Raw genomic sequence first — 8,292 nt, forward strand, 5'->3', positions numbered from 1 at the left:
TTCTAGATCCTATTTCCCTAGATTCCATAATTTGGTTGTGTGGCATTAAATCAATTGCAACTTGTTTTCTCGCTATATGTCAGGGTAGAACTACTCATAGGGTTTCCAAGGCTCTAATCTGCATGTCCCTTTATAACTCTGGTGGCACAGTTGAGTAAATGGTGCCTATCTTCTCCCATAAAGATGTGCAGCCTTGCACACCCTCTCACTGCCATCGAGTCTGTTCTGATTCATAGGGACCCTGTAGAACAGGGCAGAAATTCCCTTGTGGATTTCCGAGGCTGTTACCCTTTACAGGAGTAGAAAGACTCATCTTTCTCCCGACAGTGGCTAGTGGTTGCGAACTTCAGACTTTGCAGTTAGCAGCCCAACACATAACCATTATGCCACCAGAGTTCCTTCTTGGAAACCCTTTAGAGTCACAAGAAGTCAGAATCAACTTGATCACGGTTGGCTTACTCTATACGGAGCATCCTTCTGTATCTTTCTCCTGTGGAGCGACTTGTCCTACAACTTTAATTGCAAGACTAATAGCAGAGTTTCATCAATTTTGAATTTGGGTTGTAGAGCCATATAGATTTTGGTATAATCCATTAACAATCAAGAAATTGTTTTCATTCAAAACATCCATGTGAAAACAAATTCTTCACGACCTCGCAAGTATCACCTGTTGGCTTGAGATATTTCCTAGACACTGTTGTGTCCTTTATATGAATAATTACTTTGGAGAGACATTCTGGCTATTCTTGGCAGATTCTCCAGGAAATTTAGAAGAAGGGCAACTCTAATCATAAGAAAGGGGAACAGGTTTACTCTTTTCTCACAATGCCTATTGCCAACCATTCGTGGACTTCCTCTCACCTGGTTGTGACCTACTGCTTGAGAATAAGTTTGAATCACTAATCTTCCAAACTTGTTGAGCCAAGTTAAATGGTGACACCGTGGTGTTTGACGATTTCGTGTCATCCACAGCTGAGCTACTTCCCAGAATGGCTTTCCCCACCTTTCTTGGAGAGCTTTGTCTTGTTGTTGGAAACTCAGCTCCACCATCAACTCCAGGAGCTTTCCTGGATGCGAGTCTGATTTGCTTATACCCTGCTGCACTGTTGTGCCTTGTGAAGAAGGCCCATCAGGGCAACTGTCCAAAAGGTTAAATAAGCTTGGATGGCTTTGTTCTATGTTGATGCAATCTGTTAAGTTGAATGTTTAAGTATCACCTATGCCACCCATGTAGGGAAGAGATACAGATGGCCGAAGAACAGTGAGTGGTTGATTAGCCTTAATGAGACTTATCTTGTGCAAGGGACTGAACACTAGAAATCTTCTCTGGGACCATGGGCAGTGGTATGAAATGAGTGTTGACGGTAAAATACAAACACGTGTGAAAAGCAAAGTGGTGAATGGATATTCAAAGAGCAGATCAGCGTAGATTATACAAGACCTTGAGTGGTAGGCAAAGCGATCCAATTTCACTATAAAATTGATATGAGACTTCGAGTCTTGTTACTGAAAAACAAAGATGAGCTAATGTCCATTTGCCACCCGACTTAATTTCTGCTTTCCAACATTTCGCCCCTGGGTTTATAAAAACCTGTGCAATCTTTTTGCCTTGTTTAATAGACTGGTTAAAAAAATTCAACACGATAAATTCTCGAATTTAAAATGAGACCAATTTTAACAACGCCCAGAAATAAGACTGTGCCAGATATCTGACAGAACAATCTTTAAAATTTGAAAAAATAATTGAAGACGATGAGTCCCCGAAGTAGCAGTTTATTTCGGTGGCGCGATGGCTAGGTGCTTGACTGCTGATTGAAAGGCTGGCAATTGAAGGCACCAGCAACTTGGTGGGAGCAAGACCTAACCATGTGTGCCCACAGAGATTACGGTCATTAAAGGCCCCCCCATGCGGTCCCACACTGTCGTGTAAAGGTGCTGTGAGGCAGAAGCAGTTCACTGCATCTAACAATAACGGTGACAAGTTGGGCTGTGCTCCGCATGGTCGGCAGTGGAACAAGCAGCCGTTGCTGTAAACGGTTCCAGTCTCGGAAACCCACAGAGGGGCACTGGGACTCCGAGTTGGCTCCACGGCAGGGAGAGAAACAACAGTAACACGAGAGCAAGTTTCAGGGAGAAAAAAAGATGCTGCTATTGAAAGAAGAATGATTAAGCCATCCAAACACATAGCCTTTTTCTTTCTTTCTTTTTTCAACAGAACAGAGGAAGGAAATGGCTATTTGAAAAATTAGGTTTTGACTTCTGAAGACAAAACACAGTGGTGTTCACATCAAATGAACATGTGAAATCTGGGTTTCAGGCTGGTCTCCTAGCTTGGGTTTCTGGGACTGCTGGCCAGACTGAAGAAGCTTCTGCAGTGGCATTTCTGAGCATATCAATTAAAAACAACCACAACCTTGCTCTGATATCAAAATCTGAACATTAGTATACACTTTTTCAAAAAAAAATTCAAGAATACCACATAATTTCTATACTAGCATCACTTGAATGTAAACATTCCTGTGGGTTAGGGGTGATGGACTGCTAGCCACCAGGTCAGTAGTTCAAATATACCAGTTCCTCTTTATAATAATGATGAGGCTATCTGCTCCTATAGAGGTGTATTGTCTCAAAAGCCCTACAGATGATCACTCTGAGTCAGAATTGACTTAATGGCAGTGAGTTTGGTTTTGGGGTTAGTCACGGCTGCTAAGTCAGGAAATTCACAGAGCCATTCCTGAAGGTGTTTGTGCTACTAAAGGCTAAAAGGGGAGACATGAATTTAAGGACCAAATTGCTGGTTGGAAACACTATCCTAAGTCAGCCCTCTTCTCCCACCTTCCACATGGCTGCTGCAAACCCTCCCATTCTCCTCGAATCCCTGGAACACATCTTCTCTCTACCTCCTCACTCTTAACAAGTGACTGTGCTTCCTTTGCACAGAGAATGGAGAGAACTTAAGCACAACTCCTAACCATATACATACACACACCTGTACCTACAACCAACCTTCCCTCCTGGCAGAAGCAGTGAATCTCCTGGTCAAATGAACTCTCGTGTGTGCTTTCTGGGAACTCTGGTGGCCTACTGGGTTATGCATTGACTGCTAAACACAAGGTCAAAATCACTGAGGGAGAAAGATAAGGCATTCTACTCTGGTCAAGATTTACAGCCCCAGGAACCCACTGGGACAGTTCGACTCCCTGTCCTAACGGGTGTCTATGAGTCAGAATTGAGTCAATGGCAGCGAGTGATATGTGCTTTGATACCATTACCTCCTGCCTTCTCCGGGTCTAACTCTGGTAGTCAGCTCCTCCATTATAAAAACCTCTTTGCTACTGGACTGTAGTGATTATTGCCCATGGCTCTGGAAGGAGAGAGGAAGCTGGCTTTCCTTTATTGGAAAAAGACCAATTTTCCCCTGTAAATAAGGACTTTTTATTGTGCAATTGGATAATCTAACTGCAAGGATAGAGGTTCAAACCCACCAGCTGCTCCGTGAGAGGAAGAAGAAGCCATCTATCTGCTCCTGTAGATATTTCCAGCCTCAAAAACTCTGGATAGAATAACTACAAGCTTGAATCTATGGCAGTGGGTGTGGGGTTTAGGAGGGAAGACTTACCCTGGAAATGCTTCTTTGGGGGGAAATGGCCCAGGAGATGAGCAGGTGACTACTTTCTAAAGAGGATTAACCTTGGGATCTCAGGTGAGGCACTCTTGGCCCAGCATAACAACAGTGAATATGTGCATAATCATAGCATCCGAAAGGACCGTGGCACTTGAGATTGTGTGGAACTCCTGCTTCCAGTAGTTATCCCATCTGAAAATGGTCTATCTCAAAGAGCAGGAAGATTCTCAAGACTGGGAGGAATCAAAAACAACTGTGGGCCGATCCAACTTTGCAATGCAAGCTCTTGCATGATGTTTGGCAGCAGGACTGGCCCTTTAGACAAAGTGGCCCTCTTCTCCTCTCACTCCACACACTGTCGTCGAGTCGGTTCCAACCCATAATAACATCATGCGCAGCAGAACGAAATACTACCCGGTCCTGCCCCATCCTCACAATTGTTCATACGCCTGAATCCACTGTTGCAGCCGCAGTGTCAATCCATCTCCTCAAGAACTTTTTTTTTTTTTTTTGTTCCCTCTAATTTACTAAACAGGATGTCCTTCTCCAGGGACTGGTGTATCCTAACAACATGTCCAAAGTACAAAAGACAAAGTCTCTGCATCCTTGCCTCTAGGGAGCACTCTGCCATTCTCCTTCCAAGACAGGTCAGTTTATCCTTTTACCCGTGCATTTGACTGCCTTTATTGAGGGACACAAGTATTTCTCATGGATTGGACAGTACACGAAGCAGGAAACATCTTTATAATTATGTTGCTATGGTTTTTGCTGTGTGCCATCAAGTCTGTTTTGATCCAGAGACCCTAGTCACAACAGAACGAACAGTGCCCATCCTGCACCACCCTCACAACTCTTCCTGGGCTTGAACCCAGTGTTGCAGCCCCTGTGTCCATCCATCTCCTTAAGGGTCTTCCTCTTGCATGCCACCCCTACACTTTACTGAACACGGTGTCCATCTCCAGGCACTGGTCTCTGCTAATGACACGTCCAAAGTATGTAAGACGAAGTCTCACCCTTCTGGCCGCTAAGGAGCACTCTAGTTGTGCTTCCTCCAAGATAGAGCAGTTTGTCCTTTTAGCAGTCCATGATATTCTCAATATTCTTTTTCCAGTACCATAATTCAAAAGCATCCATTTTTCCGTCTGCCTTATTCAATGACCAACTTTCACATGCATACGAGGCAATGAATAATAATAGCATGACTTGGGTCAGGCGTACTTTAGTCCTCAAAGTACCATCCTTGTTCGTCAATACGCTAAAGAGGTCTTGTGCAGCAGCTTTACCTAATGCGATGCATCTTTTGATCTCTTGACTGCTGCTTCCATGAGCAGTGATTGCAGATCAAATGCAAAACAAATTCCTTGTCAACTTCAACCTTTTCTTCATTTCTCGTGACTTTACCTGTTGGTCCAGTGGAGAGGATTTGGGTCTTCTTTACACTGCGTCACAATCCATACTGAAAACTGCAATTCTTCATCAGCAATGGTGCAATTCCTCCTGTTCAGCAAGCAAGGTTGCGTCATCTGCATAGCCCTGGGTTGCCTTCCTTCAATCCTGACGCCATATTCTTCTTCGCATAATCCCGCTTCTCTGATGATTTGCTCAGCTTACAGACGGAATAAGTATGGTGAGAAGACACAGCCCTAACACACACCTTTGCTGATCTTGAGCCATGCAGTCCTGTCCACATAACTGCCTCTAGGTGATACGGCGTCTTCCTATCATTGCCATTGCAGTCTGTGTGCTAACAACTCCGATGTCTTTATATAGACTTAGCTCTTCTGAGCTCCAGGCCAGGCCTTAGGCCCAATTATAAGATCTACACCTCTTCAGGTATTCGATTAATATCAAAATTAAATATGTTCCAAGCTCTTTCTTCTCTACCTTTCCCATTTAAAATTACTCTTCATTCAGGGTTCAGTGAATATGAGAGAGGCTCTTCTCCTTACTCGTTATTCCCTGTACACAATAGGTCTCCAGAGTCTCAATCCTAAATTCATAAATAACTCTCAGATTTTTCTAATTCCCCTCTCTCTTCCACTTTTTCAACACTAGTTTAACAGTTCTCACTAACTCGTCCTCTGCCTCAGGTCCTAACACCTTCAAATGATTAACTACTGTGTACTGAGAATACCTTTTTCCCCCCTAAATTTCAAATCTCATTATGTGGATCCTAGGCTTAGAACCCTCACTGACTGCTCACTAACCTCAGAATGCAGCTACTCATCATCGGTACCTGTTTAATGCTCCAGCTTTTAAGGTAACTAAAGCACTTCATTGTATCTTCTATAATTGGAAATAACTGGTTGTCTTATTAAAATTTTAAATTATTCCATATCCTCTCGTTGACTACTCCCTAAAGAAATCAACATGAATAATTATCTGTCATATGTTTTGTCTATCTTTATATTACACTTTGAGCTTTGTTTATAGGATCTCGTTATAGAAAATGTTTTAATTATCATCCATCTAATTATCTATCATTCTCTTCTGTATCTTTTGAATCCTGTGCCTTGTCAATAAAAGTCTTCCCTGCCTCCAAGGTTATACTGATATCCTCGAATTCATGTTCAGTTCATCTTGTTTATGGCAAGAGGTAGACTTTAGTTTGTTTTCTTTCAGATGCATAGTCACTTAAACCAGCACATCGTATTAAGTAAATTAATCCAAAAAGTATTTTCTCAAGGAGTCAAAGGCTACCTTTGTCATATTTGTGAATGCTTCTTCAGACGTGGAGCTATTCCTAAACTTCTATACTACAAATAGTTCCCAGATTATGAACAAATTCTGTTTCTAGTCTGTCTTTAAATTGAGTTTGTACATAAACTGGAATCATTTGATATTATTCATTTCAAATGTCAGCCAAATGCTTAACTTAGTATTTAATGTGCTTTTATATATAAAAATATTAAAACACTCCCAGATACACTAAAAACAATCGCATAGAAATACAGTAATTATATTAATGGTGTGATGGGCATTGCCAAGTAGCACCTCTTCATTACTATGAACCATTGTATGCACCACATACTCTAATGAACTAGACTTTAGGAGTGCAGGTTTCAAATTACAGGTTGTATGTAAGTCAGGCATTTATAACTCCAGGACTGTCAGTATTTAACTCAATACTTTGGTAATACAATTTTCACTAAAGTGACTTTATGGTAAATTTCAATATCTATGGAGAACTGGTAAATTATTCTATTCACTTCCAAAGAAACTCCATTGGGATACTGATTAGACAAGCATTGAATTTAAATATTATCCTAGGGAGGATTTACATATCTATGATGTTACATCTCCTTTTCAGGAACCAGCCAGTCCCTACCATCTGTTCATATTTTGTTATGTCCTTTAGTAAGCTTTCAGAGTTATTTTATTTAGGTCCTTTAATAATTTTAAGTTTAAAATACTACATTTTATAAATAGCATATATTCCTCTCATCATTTCCAACTGGCTAATACTACTATTTAAGAAAAACAATTAACTTATGTATCTAACTTTCAATTATACATTTTCATTTTAATTCTAGCAATTTCTTAATTAGATTATCATTGGTGTTTAAAACCTTTAAAATTACAGATAGTTTATACTCCTCTGGTACTTATAAAATGAGCCCTGGTGGCACTGTTGGTTAGTTAGGCATTGGCTGCTTTCTGCAAGGCTAACAGTTCAAGCCTACCAGCTGCTCCATGGGAGAAAGATGAGGCTGTCTGTTCCCACAAAGATTTACAGGCTCAGAAAGTCTAGATGGGGTCAGAAGGCATCGACTCAAAACCAATGTGTTTGGTTTTGCTTAGTATTTATAGAATGTTTACACATCCTTATCTACTGCAGGAGATAAAACTTCTAAGGATATTGACTTTGTACACACTGTTGAGGGTCTGCTTCTCATTCTTGAGTGTGATTTTTAAGAAAATTTCTTCAGGAATTTGCTGCTTAGCATTTTATTTGCTGTAAAATTTCATTAAATGTCTATCATTATTCAATATTTTTCTTACATTCTTAATTAGAAGTTTTATTAGGAAAATTGATAAGAATTATCAAATGTCTTTGTAGCCATTTTAACATGTATGTTAGTCATATTGTTTTTCTCCTCCAGTTTTATATAAAAAATTTTGTTATAAACTTATGAATTTTTAATACTTGATGACCAGAATATCCTTATACTTAAAAGATACCAGATGCCCCTGGGAGCAGAAAAAGTCAATCTAACAGAACAGATCTAGAGGCAAGCAGTGAGAGGGAAAGGAGATATCTTAATAAGCTGAGCCTCAGTGGTGTAGTGGTTATGGGGCTTCAAAACCTCCAGATGACCCAATGGAGAAAATGAGACTTTCTACTCATTTCTACTCATTTGCAGAAAGTCCCAGGGGCAGGTCTAACCTGTCCAATAAGGTGACTATGAGCTTGAATTGACGAGATGACAGTGAGTTTGAGTTTTGAAGTCAAGAACATTCAACAGTTTAGTTACACATACAAAAAAAACATATATTACATATACGCACACACATATACACTCAATGCCATCAAGCTGATTCTGGCTCATAACAATGCTATACAAAGCTGTAAAATTTTATGGGATCAGAGAGGCTCATCTTTCTCAGGTGAGTTTGAACCACTGACCTTAGAAGTCCAAGCTTGCCCAACAGTGTGTCACTAGGAC

General features: G+C 40.6%; 1 protein-coding gene across 1 annotated transcript in view; it reads right to left on the reverse strand.

Moving 5' to 3' along the window:
- CFAP54 (cilia and flagella associated protein 54) overlaps positions 1–8,292 on the reverse strand; it is a 390,102-nt gene that overhangs the window by 250,466 nt on the left and 131,344 nt on the right. The gene's annotated exons all lie outside the window — the stretch shown is intronic.

The sequence above is a fragment of the Echinops telfairi genome, unplaced genomic scaffold, assembly GCF_000313985.2.
Source record: "Echinops telfairi isolate 266 unplaced genomic scaffold, ASM31398v2 ScPeMD7_2;HRSCAF=8, whole genome shotgun sequence".
In the NCBI taxonomy this organism is placed as follows: Eukaryota; Metazoa; Chordata; class Mammalia; order Afrosoricida; family Tenrecidae; genus Echinops; species Echinops telfairi.